This window comes from Benincasa hispida, chromosome 11 (genome assembly GCF_009727055.1).
Source record: "Benincasa hispida cultivar B227 chromosome 11, ASM972705v1, whole genome shotgun sequence".
NCBI classification, from domain to species: domain Eukaryota; kingdom Viridiplantae; phylum Streptophyta; class Magnoliopsida; order Cucurbitales; family Cucurbitaceae; genus Benincasa; species Benincasa hispida.
This window is the reverse complement of record NC_052359.1, coordinates 31,549,329-31,557,915: the sequence shown is the minus strand read 5'-3', so window position 1 is coordinate 31,557,915 and position 8,587 is coordinate 31,549,329. Positions and strand designations below refer to the sequence as shown.

The 8,587-nt window shown below is 31.2% G+C and overlaps 1 long non-coding RNA gene across 4 annotated transcripts; it reads right to left on the bottom strand.

Annotated features, from left to right (window-relative positions):
• Positions 1–5,125: 5,125 nt before the first annotated feature.
• Positions 5,126–8,385, bottom strand: LOC120090056. 4 transcript variants are annotated; one of them, XR_005485401.1, is made up of 3 exons: positions 7,762–8,385; positions 6,240–6,362; positions 5,126–5,408 (listed from the first exon to the last, which is right to left on the bottom strand). It is a non-coding gene; the product is annotated as an uncharacterized LOC120090056 (long non-coding RNA). The 4 variants fall into 4 exon arrangements; XR_005485399.1 differs by having other exon boundaries at positions 6,240–6,337; XR_005485400.1 differs by having other exon boundaries at positions 8,167–8,385.
• Positions 8,386–8,587: the final 202 nt, after the last annotated feature.

Sequence of the window (8,587 nt, the reverse complement as noted above, 5' to 3'; positions counted from 1 at the left end):
GTGCGTGGGCTTCATATAATTTTTGTAGAGGAAAATGGAGCAATTATTTTGAGAGGAAAAGATTTTCTGAGAAAACGATTGGGGATCAATCTCTATTCTCTTTTGTGTGAGGTAAAGAAGAAAACTGAACTTATCTTAACCAACTCCACTTGCATGTCTTTTGATGAGAGAATAAGGGGGAAGTTATTTCCATAACTCTCTCCCTTTAATTAATTCAAAAAATAAAATTAAAAACCAACTTATTATGTTAAATATTCACACACACACTCACACACACACACACACACACACACACACACACACACACACACACACACACACACACACANCACACACACACACACACACACACACACACACACACACACACACACACACACACACACACACACACACACACACATGTATGTATGTATGTATGTATATATGTAACATTTATTATGCTATATGTTATATCAATATAACATGTAACCTATAGTACATATCTTACCATATCATATATAATATAACCTATAGTTTGATATTCTCTAATTTAACCTATAGTATTTAATATTATCAAATTCACATTAAAATTAACTTACAGTATTTATATGAATCACATTCATATAATTAATATTTAAATCAAATTCAAATATTTATTTATTTTCTCTCAAATAAAAATTCATCTTATAATGTATCAAATACATTATATTAATTATGGCTCATATAATTAATTTATATTAACTATATCATATATAATTAATTTGAACAATTCAAATTAATCCAAAATGAATTCGATTCTCAATAATCCCATTTGAGCTATCGAATAGACCTTATGGACCTACAGATTAAAGCTCCAATGATACTTGATTAATTAATTAAACTCTTTAATTAAATTAACCAACTCCCATTAACTGTCGGTCATTCCACTAACAACCGACAGCTGCACTCTTCGCACTACAGATATATTTCTATGACTATTAGATATAACCAATCAACGGTGCATTGACATTTCACAAATTGCTCGTAAATATAGCTAGGCCAAAATTACCGTTCTGTCCCTATAGTTACATCTAACTCCTTAAGTACCACTGATCCTTTTAATGAACAATAAGTCATAGTCCAACTATAACCAAACCTCTCTTGGGTCAGGAAAAGGTGTAGCGCCACATTGTTCAAGCCACGAAATCAGCTCATAAGGGAGCAATTTCTCTACTTACCCTAACAATAGGAAATGAGTGAATTCCTTCTTGTGAAGCTGCGTTCCAACTCCCCAATTAGACGAATCCCCAAAATGGAAGGATATTGAGTCAGTGTTGCTGGCCACTTTCACCCATGTAGATCAAAGGACTGCCTTCATAAATAAGATTTCACAACTCACTCAGAATTTAGATCAAGTCACCTGTGGTCATCTTGGTGAAATGTAAGTCTCTTCTATTAACGGTGTTATATAGCGAGACTATTCATTTCGTGGTTGGGTCTTATATAAACTCTTTGTATAGAACACCTGCACTCACATATCTCCACGTGAATGATCAGGATCAGATCATTTGTAGCACTTTACAACAATTGTAATAGTTACAAAGCGGGTCTTGTTCGTAGCGTCACAAGGATAAGGTACCTAGCCTTATCCATCTATTACAGACCATTTAGGTTATCTCTTAAACATGATCGATCTGTATGTCTCCACATACATGTTTGAGTTATAGAAGACAACCTTGGATCTTATGTATTGGTTTTGTGGGTTAATGCTACGAAATGTCAAATAAAATGCCTATGATTTTATTAGATAAATAAATTGTTTATACATTACAATTACAAACTACAGGTCCCATGAGATTTAGGGCATCAACCCCAACAATACTTATGTGAGTAATAGCACCAGGATCTACCAACCAAGTATCTGTAGGTACAGAAGCAAAATTAACTTCAGAACAAACCAAAGTAAAAAGTTTACCCTTCTTTACATGCCACTTGGCGTACTTGGGACAATATTTCTTGAAGCGACCTTCCTTTTTGCAGAAAGAATAAGGATTTTTAGTAACATGTTTCTTTCTCTTATTAGATGTCCCTTCTGTAATATCTGTAGATTTCCTTTTCTTCTTATCACGAGAGTCAGTTGCTAAATGAGCACTTGCTGTCCTTTCTCTTTTAATCCTATCTTCTTCTTACACATATTGTGAAATAAGTTCATTAATATTCCTTTATTCTTTTGAATATTATAACTTATCTTAAACTGAGTGAATTGTACAAGAAGAGAGATAAGTACCAGATGCACGAGTAAATTTTCATTTATCTCGATATCAAGTGCCTTTAATTTACCTACGAGATTGGACATTTCCATAATGTACTCCCTTATGTTCCCATTACCCTTATACCTCATGGAAGTTAAAGAAGCCAAAAGAACACTTGCTTCCCTTTTTTCATTTTTAGCAAAATATTTCTTAATTTGAGCAATGAACTTATTGACATTTTCACTTTTCATGATAGAGCTCCGAAAAGACTCCGAAATGAAGTGCCTAATGATCATCAGACACATGCGATTTAACCATTTCCACTTCTCAATATCAGATGTATTGGGCTGTTCCTAAATAGAAGTAGGTTTATCGGTCCTTAATGCAAGGTTCAAATCCATCCACCCGAGAAGTATCTTTAGGCTTTCCTTCCAAATCTTGAAGTTCAATCCATTCAAATTAGGGATTGAACTCAGATTTTCAGAAATTTGAGTAAGACCAACGGAAACAATAAACAACAAAACATATACTCACAATTGAAATGTAACAAAATAATTTCACATATGTGGTGGGCTCTTTTAATAAGATATCTAGCACAACATTGATATCCAACCTTTGGGCAAAAACACCAATTGTAAATGGTACTCTTAAACGTAGTAATCATAATTCTGACAATAAACTCTATTAAAAAAATAACCTTTCTTTGGATAGACTATTTTTTCACGTTAGCAATTCTTATAATTGCACATACTCAATACCACATGTATACCTACAATTTGGCCAAATAATTATATTCCTTTGGGCCGATAATTATCCGCATAATCTACGAATATGCACATCTTATATTTTAGAATTCGACTAATCTAGATAATAGAGGCTACTTTGGTAACATATTATTTTCACCAAATCAATCTAAAATATAAGACACAATAATATAACAATATTATTGTACAAAAATAATGGAAAAAGAACACCAAATAGTCTTTACTAAAATTCACTCAGTAATTACATATATATAATACAATTAAAGCAACATAAACATGTGAATATCACCAAATATCATTAATCATATTTAAATTTAAATTCACCAAAATATTAATACAATTTAAATTTAAATTTGCCACATTATCAATCAAAATTAAATTTAATCCACAACATGGTCAATTAATCTTGAATCCACAATATGACTAATCAATTTTAATCTTAAATTCATAAATGATAGTCAAATTTAAACCTAAATTCACAAATGCTTAAGCAAATTTAAACTTAAATTCACAAATGATTAATCAAATTTAAGCTTAAATGCACAAAATCATCAATCAAAATTTCAATTTAAAATAACAAAATTATCAATCAATTCCTAGTTTAATCAAGAATTGCCTATACGATTAATTAATTGATTGATTAATTCTCGAAAATACAAAGATCTTCAATCAAATTTAGATTTCAATTTAAGAATTATGAATCAAAATCAAGAAATATCGGCAAGATGAAACAAGAAACACCGACATTGTCCTTTTCGACAAGATAACAGAGTCGAAATCAAAAGACAATTTACAAGCATTATCAAACGCAAATCGTTCTAAAACATCCGACAAATCCAAAACCCACTCTATTTCAGCCTATGAAGCTGCCGCCTTGTCCAAAACAGAGATCAGTTTCCTTTGTATCTCAAACATTCTCCATGATAAAATTCCTCAATGATTTCGTATTGAACTCATAATTCACCGGAAACAGAGTTTTCCATTGGAGGGGTAGTGAAGATTTAGATTTCCTTTTTTTAATCTTTAAATTCTTTAAACATCTTTACCGAAATCAAATTGAATCACAATACCAATGGAAAACAAATATAAACCAACAATCCAACATGAATTCATGCTCTAGTACCAATTATTAGCATAAATACTTTAACTCTATATTGAATAGATATAACCCTATGATCATTTATACTAAATTTTCAAGAATAATATATCGGATTCCATTGTAAAATTGACGGTAATTATAAGACGGCTATTGTCTTCCTCAATTGCAAAATTGTCGTCAATTGTCTTCCTCAACCAAACTTTAAATACCCTAAGTGGGATCTCTCTCTAAATGAGATTAAAGAGAGATTGAGTGCTTATTGTTTTGGTATCTTGGGACCATAACCTTAAAGTCTCTTTATATATTAGTTCATTAAGGTTTCCATTAAAACCCAAGAGTGAGTTTCTACTCATTAAATCCATACTCATCTTAGACATTTCATTTTTTTTTTATATAAAAAAATCTATTGACCTCTATATTTTCACTAATATCAATGGCTATTTACAATTTAACATTCACCTATGTTATATATATATATTTATTTATGTATTTCTCCTCCATGCATACTTCTCTACCCCATGCATATTTTCTCACCTATGATTTTGATCTGCCATCAACCCTTTTGTTATCGTATATGTACGATAACGATTGTTTAGGATGATGGTTATGAAGTGATATCCTATCATAGAAATTTGATGGCAGTTCGCTATGATGTCAGTTAGAAATTGACATCATACCCATGCCATCATTACATATACGATGACAGTTTGTTATGATATCATTTTGTAACCGACATTGTATATACATTGGATGACAATTGTAAATGTACATTGATTCTGATCCAAATTGTTTTGTTTAAATGAAGTTTAATAACGGATCCTATCATAGAAATTTGATGGCAGTTCGCTATGATGTCAGTTAGAAATTGACATCATACCCATGCGATCATTACATATATGATGACAGTTTGTTATGATGTCATTTTGTAACCGACATTGTATATACATTGATGACAATTGTAAATGTACATTGATTCTGATCCAAATTGTTTTGTTTAAATGAAGTTTAATAACGGTTTCTTCACAAAAATGTTCAACAAAATAGTGACATACTTCCAAAACACAATTTGGCATTTCATTTCAATATTGATCAATTCCAGTTTCAATACAATACTCTGAGAATAGCTATAAAACATATTTCAAATCTAGCAGAGTTACAATAAATGGCCTAACAACCAAACAAAATTATTGCACGATATGTTTCAAACCTACATAAAATACTTAAGGACTATCAAATGTTTAGAGTGAAGCCAAACAATATATGTCGTCACATAACACAATCTAATCCAATGTAGTTTGAAACTTTATACTGAAAACTATCGTGACATAACATCTGAAAGAAAAAAAAACATGAAATGTGTAAGCACATGAGAATTAATAATTAAAATAGGAAGAAGTTACATAAACTAAACTTATCAACATAAACTCAAAAAAATAAATTCAACAAGTTAATAAAACTCATGAACTATAATGAGTTTAGTAGAAACCATAACAATTAACTTATCAACACAAGAAATCAAGATCGTCAAAAAGGAATAGAAAAGACAAATAACAACTCCGTACATTGTAATATAATTTATCCAAACACACAAATGCTGAAATAAAGTTATACAACACAAAAGACTTAAACAAAACGAATTAACAGGAAAAAAAAAAAAAACCTCAGCAGTATGAAGTCCCTAAACAATATGGAAAGGTAAGATACATCTATTAAATGAAAGCACTTTAACAAAATTACAACCGAAAGCCCATTACGTGCAAAATAATTTTAGTTTCATCAAATCCCCCAGCAGCTGTAAACACACTACACTTCACATGTACTTTAATATTATTCACTTTTCTAACCTTACTAAGATCTATTGAATGTCAAAAGTCCAAGATTTCACCACGAATTTGAAGTAACCCGAAGGTGTGCAGTTAAGTGAGACAAGTTTCTATTAGTGTTAATAACTTATCAACAAGAACATTGACCAAAATATATATATATATATATATATATTTTGAAGAGAAGCTATAAACAAGCAATCAATCCAAGCAACTAAACTTTATCAATAATCAATCTATGACTACCATAATAAGTACATGATAGTCGTAGAAATTCAGTTACACCGAGACAACATAAATAATAGAGTTTTAATTAATTTGAAACTCTTATAAATATTACCTTTTAATTGCCATTAGACTGTTCTTGATCTTTATGGACATTCTTGACTTGTCAACCGTCTCAAGAGTTTTTCAATTGTGGCTTGTTGTGATTCAACTCTGATCCATAACATGCATCAGGTACCTAAGTTAGAAACTGAAGGGATATAATCTAAATCTTATGTAAATAGTCAAATAATTGCCGATTGAATTAGATATCAAAGATAGATATAACGTAACTTTTAAAATAGAAAAACAAAATTTAACTAATAATCATAATTATGCAAAATATGCTTTTGAACATACAACTTGGTTAAGAATTATCTCCTAGAATGGCAGAGAATGTGACTTGTGAACCTTTTGTAAAAATCAAATTTGTGACAAATAACAAATTCTTCGCAAGATATACTTACACCACTTTCTTTCAAGTAAAATATATGAAAAAGAAAAAAGAAAAGTTGCATTTTAATTACTTGTATAAACTTCATTGTAGATAAAAAAAAATGTATCAGCTTCAATAGCAAAATGTGTATTTTAACAGTCGCAGAGGGCAATATGAGCCACCAAATTTGGACAGAAAGATTAACAAAACATGGACGTTTTTGTTGTTCATTGAAAACAAAATATACATAAAGCATTCAAGACGATTAGCTCTTCCACAAACTAATCCCAAAATATACTTTCTATCCAAACTCCCTAATCATCTATATGTGTGATACGCTCTCTTCCCGCTAAACTTTGCTAGGAAAAAACTACCTAAGCTCATGTGCCTATTACATAACCACCTTTGAAGCTAACTGTCAAAACAAGCCAACAAAGTCTTTTTAAATACTTTTTCAACGGTTAAAAAGCATCAAATTGAGTCCCCCAACCAAGCAAACAATGGAGTCAATGGATAACACATCTGGCCCAAAACTAAATTCTCTACATATAACAGTATCTCCCACTATATGCTTAAAAAAGGAGTTAGATGCATTTTGCTCTCAAAATTTATGCAAAGTCGATAGGTTAATGCATTTATATGTTTAAAAAAGGAGTTTAATGCCTTTTACTCTCAAAATTTATCCATAGTCAATAAGTGAATGCATTTATATAGCTAAAAAAGGAGTTTCATGCATTTTGTTCCTAAAATTTATTCAAAGTCAAGTGTTTGATACATATTTAACAAACATTGGATCTATATAACAACTAGTATTTAACACATATATTGTTCTAAAAAGTGTCGAATATGTGTAGAACAAATATTAGACATATCGAACACGGACATGCTAGCTAAACTAAAGTGTGTGCTTCTTAGATGCTAACTAATCTCCAATTGAACACCTACACAAGTATAAAACTCTATCCTACTATCCAACACCCTTTTACATTTGTTAGTACATATAACCAAAATAGAAAATCAATTAATCATTAAGTGAAAAATGGCTACAATATAACACACGCTTCCAATGCATCCCAATTCAGATCCACAAATGCAATAAAATCAGAAGACAACAATATCGATTGGTAAGTCAAATAAAGAGGAGCAAGGACATGGAAGAAACCTGCGCGAGCGCATCTGGTACCAACGTCGATGTCGAGGAAGCAGATTTTCCAAGAGACAAACAAAAATGAAACAGATTCGATGGGCATGGATTTCCAAAATGAAAATTTTATACCAAAACGATCAACTAGGAAAACAATATTCCATTCCAAAGCACAAGAAAGCTATCATATACATAATCTATCAAGAAAGCAGTGAAAAGAAAATAAACCATAGAAACAACCCTTGATCTTCACAACTAAAATCAAAATCCCTAAACATTTAATTTCATTCCATTCAACCCATTAGATACCATCCCATCTTAAATGACAAAAAAACATCAGTAGTAGCATATAGAGTACCAACGAGAACAAGGACTGACGCCAGAGAGAAATTGAAAAAAAATAAGAAAGGAAAATAAACTTACCGACGAGAACTAGAAGTGAAAGCCAAAGGAGGAGGGAGATTCTGAGGAGTGACAACGATGAGTGAGGCAGATTACAGAGAGATCAAATCGGTGAGGGCCCTTGAGGATGGAGAAATCGTGAAGGAGAAGGAATGAAAAAAACGTGGAAGGAGGGGGGAAAAATCGTGAAGGAGGAAAGGAAAATCTGCCTTAAATCCGAAAGCATTTTATTTTTCATTACTTTTGATGGCGGTTTAAAACTGCCATCATAACCCACTTTTCGATGGCAGGTTTAAACCGCCATCAAAAGTAAAATTTACGTTAAAATCCCTACATTTTCATTAAAAAAGGTGCATTTTCCCAAAAATGTCATCATAGATTCTATCTGTCATCATTTATAAAATATTAACTGATATATAAAGTCAAAATTGTTGTAATGCAC